Source organism: Ovis aries, chromosome 7 (genome assembly GCF_016772045.2).
Source record: "Ovis aries strain OAR_USU_Benz2616 breed Rambouillet chromosome 7, ARS-UI_Ramb_v3.0, whole genome shotgun sequence".
NCBI lineage: Eukaryota > Metazoa > Chordata > Mammalia > Artiodactyla > Bovidae > Ovis > Ovis aries.
Genome location: NC_056060.1, coordinates 25,116,280 through 25,129,716, shown reverse-complemented (window position 1 = coordinate 25,129,716; position 13,437 = coordinate 25,116,280).

The window sequence follows — 13,437 nt, the reverse complement described above, 5'->3', positions numbered from 1 at the left end:
TAGTTTGGTCATATTCATTTGTTTTCTGAATCCCCTCTGTTAGTGAGGGTCAGTTATTATTTGCACCAAAATGACCAGAAGTGACATGACTGAATCATGATGCTTATTCAGGAAAATATACACACAGAATACAGACCCAGACACTTTTAATAAAAGTTTTCCAGCTAAGAATGTTTATTAATGTATTAGTTATAACACTGATTACTTTCCATATCACATAAAGTTAGAGCTTTAAGAATAATCTTGATGATTGCAATTAGCGACACAATGCATGAGAGAAATTCAGAATTTTTCATATCACACTGCAAGGCTTCTCTTCAGTCTGTGAATAGATCATATATGGCAGAGCAATGCTGTGAAGAATTCCCTGAAGCAGGAATTGAGAGCTACCCAGAAGCCAAAGCAACCTTGAGAAAAGGGTGGAAATAGCAAGAAGTATTTGGTGCTAATGTGTAGGAGGATTCCAATGGCTTTAGAAACCATGTGGGAGTGAACTCACCAATCTGAGTTGCTCAATCGCCTTGCTCTCCCTCCTTGCAGCAGAGACCATAGGCTCTGTGGCAGAGCCAAACACAGCTAAAAACAGGGAGGCTTAAGTACAGGAAGGGCTTAAACATGGAGGGCTCCTCCTAACTGCTTTGCCAGTTATTTCCAGATGTCACTTTGCTAACAACTATTTTCCCCCCAAAAGTTCTGACTGGGTACAACTCCTTGATTAATAAGGACAAAATTTACATATGGCTGAGGTTCCTTCCTCATCTTCAGCTCTCTCATTTCCCTTTTTCCCAGCCCTCTTAGTTGTAAGGATGAGTCTCTTTACATTAATTCATATATCTTGAGGTGTCACTATTTTTACGGTCATACAAAAGAAGGCAGAGCTAAAAAGCACACTTAGAATTGTCTTATTCTTTTACCTCTTCTGAACCAATCTCCTTGTAGAATTCATGAGTTTGACTTCTCATCTTCTGTTTTTGCTGCAGCAAAAGGCAGGCAAGATGAAGGGCGTGCCATGCTTGGGAGCCAACAGCCCAGAGAGGGAGTTAACCTTGCTGGACACTGATACTCGTTGGGAGAGAAATTGGCATATTTGCTGCACAAGAAAGACTTGTCTATGTTGCTCTGAAACCTATTATATTCCTCCAAAGGGTTATAGTCTTCTATGAATTCCAAAAGTGATAATTTATGAGGAAAGATTGTCAATAATATTCCAAATACTCCCTTCCCTCAGGAGTCCGCTAATTGGAGCCTTTGAGACCCAGTTTCTCCAGTGATGAGGGATGATCTCATGCTATTTTTAGACCAGATGTTTATTTTGTCCTAAGGACGGGTTACTCTCATCATGGTGCAAACACTACAGCAACACCAGCTTAAACACAAGTTTTGTGTTTATCTTATTCCTTTACATTTCTTTTACTCATTTTTGAGGCTGTTTGAAAGTTTGGAATTCTTATTTGTCAATATCAGTTATATCATCTGAGTTCTCATTCTCTTTCCTATTGGACTCACTCAATAGTTTGAAAAGGATTATTCCTGTTTTTTGGTAAAAGGTCTTCTTTCCTGGGCCACCTTTGTGCTTCCAGCATGATCCTGGTAAGTATATTTCATGTTGAATGGGACCCAGAAACAGAGACAATGGTGCAAGTGGTGAGATGCCAAATTTCTAGAAGATACCTCCCCATCTAGCCTTTTATAGTATTTCAAGCTGTGCTCAGCAGGTGTCCCTAAAAGTTGGCATAATTTGTGAAATTTTCTTGCTTATTTTAGATAAAGCATTCCTGAGAGAAATGACTCAGACTTTTGGACCCCTTTCTTTTCTTTTTCATTGAAGTATAATTGACATATAATACTATATTAATTTCAGCATATTATAATGATTTAATAGTTGTATGTATTACAAAATAATCGCCACATCTACTTAATATCCATCACTGTATATAGTTATAAAAGTTTAATTTATTTATTTTTTAATTGAAGGGTAATTGCTTTATAGAATTTTGTTTTCTGTCCAACCTCAACATGAATCAGCCATAGGTGTGCATATGTCCCCTCCCTCTTGAGTCTCCCTCCCATCTCCCTCCCCATCCCACCCTTCTAGGTTGATACAGAGCCCCTGTTTGAGTTCCCTGAGACATACAGCAAATTCCCATTGGTTATCTATTTTACATATGGTAATGCAGTTTCCGTGTTACTCTCTCCATACATCTCACCCTCTCCTCCCCTCTCCCTGTGTCCAAAAGTCTGTTCTCTATGTTTCTCCATTGTTGCCTTGTAAATAAATTCATCAGTATCATCTTTCTAGATTTCATATATATGCATTAGTGTACAATATTTCTCTTTCTCTTTCTTACTTCACTCCGTATAAAAGGCTCTAGGTTCATCCACCTCATTAGAACTGACCCAGAGGGATGGTATGGGGAGGGAGGTGGGAGAGGGTTTCAGGATAGGGAACACATGTACACCCATGGCAGATTCATGTTGATGTATGGCAAAACCAATACAATATTGTAAAGTAATTAGCCTCCAATTAAAATAAATAAACATATTTTAAAAAAAGAACTGATTCAAATGCGTTCCTTTTTATACAATGTTTTCTTGTCATAAGAACTTTTTAAGATCTATTCTCTTAAAAAATTTTCAGATATACAATAAGTATTCTTAACTAAGTCACCATGCTATATATTACATACCCAGGACTTATTTTATAACTGGAAGTTTGTACCTTTTGACTCTCTTTACCCTTCTCACCACCCCACCTCAAACCTCTGGCAACCACTGATCTGTTCTCTGTATCTATGAGCTTGGTTTGGGACAGGGGGTGGGTGTTTTGGGGGTTTTTAGGTCCCACATATTTGTCTTTCTCTGTCTCATTTATTTCCTTCAGCATAGTGCCCTCAAGGTCAGGCCATGTTGTTGAAAATGGCAAGACTTCATTCTTTCTATGGCTGAATAATATTCCATTATATATACATATATATAAACATCTTCTTTATCCATTCATATGTTGATAAACACTTAAATTATTTCTATAAGTTGGCTATTGTAAATAATGCTCCAATGACATGTGGGTGTATACCCTTTCTAATTAGTGCTTTCATTTCCTTTGGATATATTCCCAGAAGTGAAATTTCTGGATCATGTAGTAGTACTTTTTTAGTTTTTTGAAGAATTTCACACTGTTTTCTGAGGTTGCTGCACCAATGTGCATACCCAATAGTGCACAAAGATTCCATTTTTTTCCCATCCTTGTCAACACTTGTTATTTCTTGTCCTTTTTATAATAGTCATTCTAACAAATGTGAATTATCTCATTGTGGTTATGATTGTAACTTCCCTAATGGTTAATGATGTTGAGCATCTTTTCATGTAAAACGTCTATTTACTATATCATGTCTTTCATCAATATTGTTTATTTACTTGTGTTACTGCAAATGTTTTGGAACTTTCATGTTGAATAATAATAATAACAGTTTGAACACCATGGGCATCTTTATCTCATTTCTATTTTAATAAAAATGATTCAAGCAACCCCCCCAAAAAAGTATATTTAGATTTAGATCTTATGCCCATTTTTAATGGAATTACTTTTCTCTTTTTTCTTTTCTTTTTTTTTTTTTTTCTATTCAGTTGCACGGGTTCTTTATCTACTTTGGAATATTAGCCCCTTATCAGATATATGATTTGTAAATACTTTCTCCCATTCAGTATATGTTGCCTTTTTCTTTTGCTGATGGTTCCTTCACTGGGCAGAAGCTTTTTAGTTTGAGATTTTATTGCCTTTGCTTTTGGTGTCACAGACAAAAATCATTATGAAGACTGATGTCAAGAGGCCTATTGCCTGTTTTCTTCTACAGGTTTTATGATTTCTGGTCTTACATTCAAGTCTTTAATCCATTTTTAATTAATTTTTGTTTATAGTGTAAGACAGTGGCCCAGTTCCATTTTATTGCATGCGGCTATCCAGTTTTTCAACGCTATTTATGGAAGAGACTATGCTTTCCTTTTTGTATACTTTTGCCTCCTTTCCCATAAATTAAACCATATATTTGTGGATTTGTTTCTGGGCTCTCTGTTGTGTTCCACTGATCTGTGTATCTGTTTTTATACCAAAACCATACTGTTTTCATTACTATAGCTATGTAATGTAGTTTGAAATCAAGAAGTGATTTCAACTAATTATCAGAGAAATGCAAATCAAAAACAAAATAAGGTATCACCTCACACCTGTCAGATGGTTATTATCAAATGAACATAAATAACAAAGTTTTCAAGGATGTGGAGAAAAAGGAAACTTGTACACTTTTGGTGAAAATGTAAATTGGTATAGCCATATGGAAAACAGTATGGAGGTTCCTCAAAAAACTAAAAATAGAACTATCCTATGATCTAGTATTTCCACTCCCAAATAAATATACAAAGAAAATGAAAACACTGATTCAAGAAGACACAAGACACAAGTATAAACTCTATATATAAAATAAATATGTTACAAGGCTATATTGTGCAGTACAGGGAATATGGGCTTTCCAGGTGGCTCTAGTGTTAAAGAACCTACCTGCCATTGCAGGAGATGTAAGAGGCCTGGATTCAATCCCTGGGTTGGGAAGATCCCCTGGAGGAGGGGACAGCAACCCACTCCAGTATTTTTGCCTGGAGAATCCCATGGACAGAGGAGCCTGGTGGTCACAGGAGGTCACAGGAGTAACACATGACTGAAGCAACAGAGCATGCACACACAGGGAATATAATCAATATTTTATAATAACTTTAAGTAGAATGCAATCCCTAAAAACTCTGAATCACTATATTTATACATCTGAAACTAATAAAATATCACAAATCAACTATACTTCAATAAAATGAAATTATTAATTAATAATTGTAGACTCAAACACATCTTTATTAATCAAAATAGGAACCATTACAGTCAACATTTTTGCCAATGAGAAATAAGTTGGTTTATTTCCATAGCATAAAAATCCATGCTTCAGGACTCAATGAATTGGAAAGCATTTTCTGCCTCCTGCTACTTTTGGAAGCATTTTTCCTTCAAAAAGTTCTCAAGGTGCTTGAAAAAGTGGTAGTCAGTTGGCAAGAGGTCAGGTGAATATGGCAGATGACGCAAAACTTCGTGGCCCAGTTCGTTCAACTTTTGAAACATTGGTTGTGGGACGTGTGGTCGGGCATTGTCATGGAGAATTGGGCTCATCCTGTGACCAATATCAGCTGCAGGCATTGCTGTTTTCAGTGCATCTCACTGATTTGCCGAGCATACTTCTCAGATGAAATTATTTCACCAAGCTTCAGAAAGCTGTAGTAGATCAGACAGGCAACAGACCACCAAACAGTGGCTGACCATGACTTTTTTTTGGTACAAGTTTGGCTTTGGGAAGTGTTTTAGAGCTTCTTTTGGTCTAACTACTGAGCTGGTCTTGCTGATTATTGTATAAAATCCACTTTTCATCGTACATCATAATCTGATCAAGAAATGGTCCATTGTTTTTGCAATGAATAAGAGATGACACTTCAAAACAATTTTTTTGATGTATGATCAGCTCATGAGGCACCCACTTATGAGTTTTTTCACCTTTCCAATTAACTTCAAATGGCAAAAGACCAAAGAATGGCTGACACTGAGTTCTTTGGCAACTTCTCTTGTAGTTTTAAGGGAATCAACTTCGATCATCCTCTCAATTGGTCGCTGTCAACTTGCATTGCCCAGCCACTGTGCCCCTCATCTTTAAGTCTCTCGTCTCCTTTGCAAAACTTCTTGAAGCCCCATGGCACTATACATTCATTAGCAGTTCCTGGACCAAATCTGTCGATGTTGCAAGTTGTGTCTGCTGCTTTAGGACCCATTTTAAACTCAAATAACTTGTGGAGTGCCTGGAGGAGGCACTGGAGGCACTGGAAGAGGTAAAAATAAGTGCCTGGAGGAGGGCACAGCAACCCATTTCAGTATTCTTGCCTGAAGAATCCCATGGATAGAGGAGACTGGCAGCCTGCAGTCCATGGAGTTGCAGGAGTGGGACATGACTGAAGCAACATAGCATGCACACACAGGGGATATAACCAACATTTTATGATAACTTTAAGTGGCATGTAATCCCTAAAAACTCTGAATCACTATATTACATATCTGAAACTAATATAATATTATAAATCAACTATATCTCAAAAAATAAAATTTTAAATTAATTTTTAAATGCAACAATAAGAAAACAAATCAAAAAAAATGGGCTAAATAGACACTTTACCAAAGAAGACATGCAGATAGCAGATAAGCATACTAAAGGATGTTTCACATCATATGTCATCAGAGAAATATAAATTAAAATAATAAGTAGATACTGCTACACCCCTATTAGAATGGTCAGAATCCAGAACATGATAAGATCAATGCTGGTGAGGATGTGGAACAACGGGAATTCTCACACAATGCTGGTTGGGAATGCAGAACAGGGGAATACAAAATGGTACAGCCACTTCAGCAGACTATTCAGAGGTTTCTTACAAAGCTAAGCATATGCTAACCATATGATCCAGCAATAACATTCCTTCCTATTTACCCAAAGGAGTCTAAAAATGTCCATACGAAAACCTGCATGCAGATGTTTATAGCAGCTTTAGTCATTATTGCCAAAACCTGGAAGCAAGTGAGATGTCCTTCCCCAGGTGAACAGATAAACTGTGGTACATCCAGCAATGGAATATTACTCAGTGCCTAAAAGAGATTTGCTCTCAAACCATGAAAAGACAGGCGGAATCTTAAATGCACATTCCCAAGTGAAATAAGCCAATCTAAAAAACCTAGAAACTATATGATTGCAACTCTGACATCCTGGAAAGAGCAAAACTATGGAGACAATCAACCATTAACTCAGGGAAGGGCTCAAAAATACCCACACAGTGGCCTTTCCACAGAGTTTCTCAAGATTCAAACCATTCCACTCAGGGTTTGTAACTTCCCCCTCAGGAAAACATGAGTGGCAGTGAAAGGCGGAAACGTTAAAAGTGCTCAAACCGTAAGATTAAAAGTCAAAACACCCAAATGATGCGGATGTTCACGCCTCAGTACCTCGGGGTTGACCGGCTTCTCTCCACATATTCCCACAGGAAAATGTCATCTGGGTTCTGCTCTCCCGCCACTGACTCCCATACGCCCTCTGGCGGCGGAGACGCGTGTGCCTGACAAGCGCGTGAAGGCCACCGTGCATCACTGGCGCCCTGCTGACCGGCGCGTGGATCGCAGTACTGGACCCCAGCTGCCTGTTAGCATCTCCCCTCTGCGGTTATGCTCTCCAGTATGAGCCGAGTGTCAGGCTGATGCCTTGCATCCCTGTTTACTGCGCCAGCACTGCGGTTTACAGATGAGAAGAATCTACTTTTCTTCCCCCCCTTCATTCTTTCTCTGCAGTAATAAATCCCACTATGGAGCCCCCAAAAAGAAAAAAAAAAATTGTTTGCCAGGACTGGATATAGTCTAAAAACCATAGAATGTACAATACCAAGAAAGAGTCCAAAGGCAAACTATGTATTTTGGGGTGATTATGATGTGTCAATGCAGTCCATTTTAGTGAGTGATGTCAGTAAAGCGGAAGGTTATCTAGGTGTGTGGGTAAGAGGCATTCGGGAAATCTCTATGCCTTCCTCTCAATCTTGTTGTAAACATAAAAGTGCTCTAAAAAATAGCCTTTGAAAAACAAAGGCTATCAGACTTATGTCAGAAATATAGTAGATATGCATGAACTCCCCAATAAAGAACTAAAAAATATAATAAAATATATACTACTTCAGAACACTCATGATACCTAAGAAACAAGGTATTGAATGAGACATCATAAACAACAAACAGATCAGACCCTAAAAAATAAAACTTTCAGTTTCGGAATAAAACACCTGGTGGCTCAGAAGGTAAAGAATCCGCCTGCAATGCGGAAGACCTGGGTTCGATCCCTGGATTGGGAAGATCCCTAGAGGAGGGCATGGCAAACCACTCCAGTATTCCTGCTTGGAGAATTCCCATGGACAGAGAAGCCTGGCAGGCTACGGTCCATGGGGTCGCAAAGAGTCGGATATGACTGAGCAACTCATTTCAGTTCAGTTCAGTTCATTCGCTCAGTCGTGTGTGACTCTTTGGACCCCTTGGACTGCAGCATGCCAGGCCTCCCTGTCCATCACCAACTTCCGGAGTAATATAATGAGAAAATGTAAGTCAGAGAAGCAGAATTTTACATAGCATGATACATCAAAAAGAACTTATTCAATTAAGTTCCCCATGGTTTTACCTAAAAAAACTTTTTACAATTTTCTTACAAAATACATGACAGAAAATACATAAAACATTTATGCTAAATACAATGAGTATAAAGAATAATTAAAAAACAAATATCCCATAGCCACTATAGAAGTCAAGAAAGAGGGCATTGTAAGAACTCTGGAAGTCTTATCATACTTTTTTCTCCCACTAATTTCTATTGTAAACTTCTTTGCTTTATAATTTTTATTTATCTACTAAAAATAGTTTAGATATACTTGTTTTAAAATTTCACTTAAAAGGAATCTTTCACTTAACATAGGCTATTTTAAATTTTTTACATACAGTAAAATTCACTCCTTAAATTGATTTCACTTTGACCAGTTTTTGCTGATGTATTTTGACCAGTTTTTGCTGATGTATTTTGACCAGTTTTTGCTGATGTGTTTTGGAAATCTGTTGTCAGGTATGCCATACATTTGGGATTGTTATACCTTCCTGCAGAAGTGACCCCTTCTGAATCATGCTGTATCCTAATCCCATAGACAGGAGACTGGTGGGCTAGTCACACAACTGAGTGACTGAGCACACACTGGTATCCTACTTTACTCTTGGTAATGTTCCTCATTCTGAAGTCTACTTTGATATTAATACAGCTACTCCACCTTTCTTTTGATTAATGTTCATTTGGAGTACTTTTTCTAATATTTTACTTTTAATTTGTTTTTTTAATTTAAAGTGGACTTCTTGTAGAAAACATATTATCTTGCTTTTCCCCCCAGTTTACATTATCACTCTTAACTGGATTCTTTAGATCATTTGTATTTAGTCTAATGGGCTTTACTGGGGACTCAGCGGTAATGAATCCACCTGCAATGCAAGATACACAGGTTCAATCCCTGGCTCAGGAAGATCCTCTGGTGATGGAAATGGTAACACTCCAGTATTCTTGCTGAGAAATCCCATGGACAGAGAAATCTGACAGGCTACAGTCCATGCGGTCACAAAAGAGTTGGACAGGACTTAGCAAGTAAACAAGAATGACAATTTAATCTAATACCTGAAATGGTTAGATTAAGATCTACCATTTGGGGACATCCCTGGTGGTCCAGTGGTTAAGACTTCGCCTTCCAATGCAGGGGGTGTGGGTTCAATCACCAGTTGAGGAGTTAAGATCCCACATAGCTCATGGCCAAAAAAAAACAAAACATGAGACAGAAGCAGTATTGTAAAAAATTCAGTAAAGACTTTAAAAATGATCCACATCAAAAAAGTAATCTTTAAGTAAACAAATAAAATCTACCATTTTGCTAACTGCATTCTATATTTATCTATTCAGTTCTTTTCTCCCTCTGTTTCCATAGTCTTTGGCTTATTTTTTATGAATCCATTTAACTCCATTGTTGCCTTATGACTTGTATCTCTTTTTTAAAGTTTTTAAATGGTTGTCATATGGTCTACAATATACATACTTAATCAGAGTCAACTTTCATACTACCTCATATGTTGTATGAAGGATTTATACAATTTTCCCAACTCCTCACTCTCACCCTTTGGGCTATTTTTTTGTCATGGATTTTACTTTTATCCTATAAAAAACACACAAAATATTGGTACTATATGTATTTCTTTCATTTCATTTCCAGTGCTTTTCATTTCCTTGGTGAAACCATGTATCTGTCTGGTAACAAACTTCTTCTACCTGAAAAAATTAAACATTACTCCTACTACAGGTTTATTGGCAATAAATTCTCTAGTTTGCATAAGAAAGTATATACTTCTTCATTTTTTTCTAACTTTATTGAGGTAAGATGATAAGTATAAATTGTACTTTGGGATATACAACATGGTGATTTATTAATAATATATGCAAACTTTATGAAATGATTACCACCTCAAGTTAGTTAACACATTTATTGCCTTAGGTAGTTACCTTTTTTGTGTGGTGAGAACTCTTAAGCTTTCCCTTAACAAATTTCAAGTATAATACAATATTATCAATTATAGTCACCATGCTGTACTTTAGATCCCTGGAACTTATTTATTTTACAACTGACAGTTTATATCCTTTGACCAACATAGCCAACATCTCCTGAACTCTCCCACTTCCTAGCCTCTGGCACTCATTATTCAGAGAGCTGGTTTGGTGAGTTCACTATCTTAGATTTCATATGTAAGTAAAATTATTCAGTATTTATCTATCTGGGTTTCACTTAGCACAATGTCCTCCACATTCATCCATGTTGTTGCAATTGGCAGACTTTCCTTCTTTTTTTGTGGCTGAACAATATTACGTAGCTTTGGATTTTTGAGTCTTTTGTGGTTTCATAAAAAAATTAGGATTGTTTTAGTTCTGTGGAAAGTGTTCTTGGAATTTTGGTGGGGTTTGCACTGAATCTGTAGATGCTTTGCTGCAGTATGTACGTTTTAACAATACTAATTCTTTTAATCTATGGACACAGGCTAGATTTCCATTTATTTGTGTCTTCTTCAATTTCTTTCATCAGTATCTTACAGTTTTCAACGTACAGATCTTTCACTCCTTGGTTAAATTTATTTAACCTAAGTATTTTTACTTTTTGATGCCTGGTGGCAGGAGTATTTCTCACCTATGGCTAAGAGAGGCTAGAGTTGAGTTAAAAGGCTGTTTCAGGATTTGTAGTTGGACCAAGGTTAGAGGGCCTGCCTCAGAGACATAGTCTTTTCTGCCACTCAGTCCTTGGACAGGCACAACTGGAGGCTAAAAGGAGCTGGAACTGGGTCACAGATTACTTCAGGATTCACAGGCAAACAGCTTGGTGGGACTGTTACCTGGGCAGAGGTGAACATGACTCCTGCTGGGTTTCTTGGAGGAATGGCACTGGTGGAGACCAAAGACAAAAATGATTGAGCTGAGCCAACAGGAAGATGAGGCTATTTCTGAATCTGCACCCAAGACCTAAGTCAGGGAGTCTACATCTGTGTGTCAGCCTGCATTCTTTAAACAGCATTCATTGGTCATGGGCTTCCCTGGGGATTCATAATCTCATCTGGATCCCAAAACTCCCACAGAGGCACTTTTGTACTTGTATTGCTGCCAAATTATTGTTGCTGATGGGGGAATATAAGGCCAGCATTATCCTGATATGAAAGCCAGATAAGGATACCACAGGAAAAGAAAAGTACTGCCAATATCCCTGATGGATATACATGGAAAAATTCTCAGCAAAATATTAGCAAACCAAATTCAACAACACATTGAAAGGATCATACATCATGACCAAGTGGAATTTATTTCTGGGGTGCAAGGATGGGTGAACATAAGCAAATTAATAATATGATACACCACATTAACAAATAGAAGAACAAAAATCATATGATCGTCTCAACAGATACAGAAAATGCATTTGACAAAATACAACATCCTTTCACGATTAAAAAGGAAAAAACTGTTAACAAATTGAATATGGAAGGAATATACGTCAACACAATAAAGGCCATATTACAACGAGTAAACAGCTAACATCATACTCAAATGTAAAAGCTTAAAAGCTTTTCTTCTAAGCCCAGAAACAAAACAAAGGTGTCCACACTCACCATTTCTAGTCAGCATGTACTGGAAGCCCTAGCCAGAGCAACCAGTCAATAAAAAGAAATAAAAGTCCTCCAAATCAGAAAAGAAGGTAAATTTTCTTTGTTTGCAGATGACGTAATCTTATATATAGGAAATCCTAAAGACTCCAACAAAAATAAAAAAAGAATTGTTAGAATTATCGATAAATTCAATAAAGTTGAAGGATGCAAAATCAGCATACAGAAATCAGTTTCATTTATATACACCATGAAATATCTAAAAAAGAAATAAAGAATCCCATTCACAGTAACATCAAAAACAATGAACTAATAAGAATAAATTTAACTAAAAAGATGAAAGATCCATACACTGAAACAGAAAGACATTGATGAAAGTAATTGACGAAGACCCAAATAAACAGAAAACTAGCCTTTCATGGATTGGGAATAATTAATACTGTTAAAATGGCTTCCCTGGTGGCTCAAACAGTAAAGAATCTGCCTGCAATGCAGGAGACCCAGGCTCAATCCCTGGATTGGAAAGATCCCCTGAGAAAGACATGGCTACCCACTCCAGTATTCTTGCTGGAGAATTCCAGGGACAGAGGAGCCTGGTGGACTACAGTCCTTGGGGTCACAAAGAGTCAAGCACAACTGAGCAACTAACACACACACCCAAAGCCATCAGGTAGATTCAATACAAGTCCTATCAAAACTTCAATGGATTGTTCGCAGAAATAGAAAAAACAACCCTAGTATTTGTCTGGAACCACAGAAAACCCCAAATGGCCAAAGCAATCCTCAGAAAGAAGAACAAAGCTGGAGGCATCACACTTCTTGATTTCAAACTATACTACAAAGCTATAGGAATCAAAACAGCATGGTATTGGTATAAAAATAGACACATAGACCAATGGGACAAAATTGAGAGTCCAAAAATAAACCCTCAGATATATAAGCACAACTAATATTTGACAAGGAAGTCAACAATACTCAATGGAGAAATGTCATTGGGTGCCAATGAAGTGTCAAATTCACTTATAAGCTGCACTGGTAACCATCAGTGAAGATTTTCTCATTGACTATCATTCACCTTTCCCTAGGAGTAATACTTACAGAACTGGTTTAAGAGGATCCTAGAAAGAAGCCCCAATTCTTTTAGAAGAAAAACAAAAGACCAATGATTAAAAATCTCATCACATTTACACTGGTTTCAAATTCCCCATTCATAGAAAGTGAAATCAGAGTAGATATTGACAAGTTGACTAGATAAGTCAAGTGAATTGCTTCTGCTATCTTGGATTTCCCTCCACAGCAAGTAAGGTCATTCCACATCATGATTAGGTCACTCAAGGCAGTTCCTACCTAGTACCAATCACCTGATTATTACAGTGAAAGACTCCAGGACATTTAGTGGATTTCATTATAAAGTGGCCAACAGACTACAGTTTCCTATATCTCCATTGCTTCATTCAAGCTAGAGGGGAAATATTTGTTCACAAGCATGTCTCAGTTTCAGAATTAGAGTCATGGGAAAGAAAACTTCCATTTATTGCACTGACCCCCACAGAAGGTGATTCCTCGATGGAATGCAATCCCTGCAGTGAAAAGCCTCCTGAAATTTGCTCAAG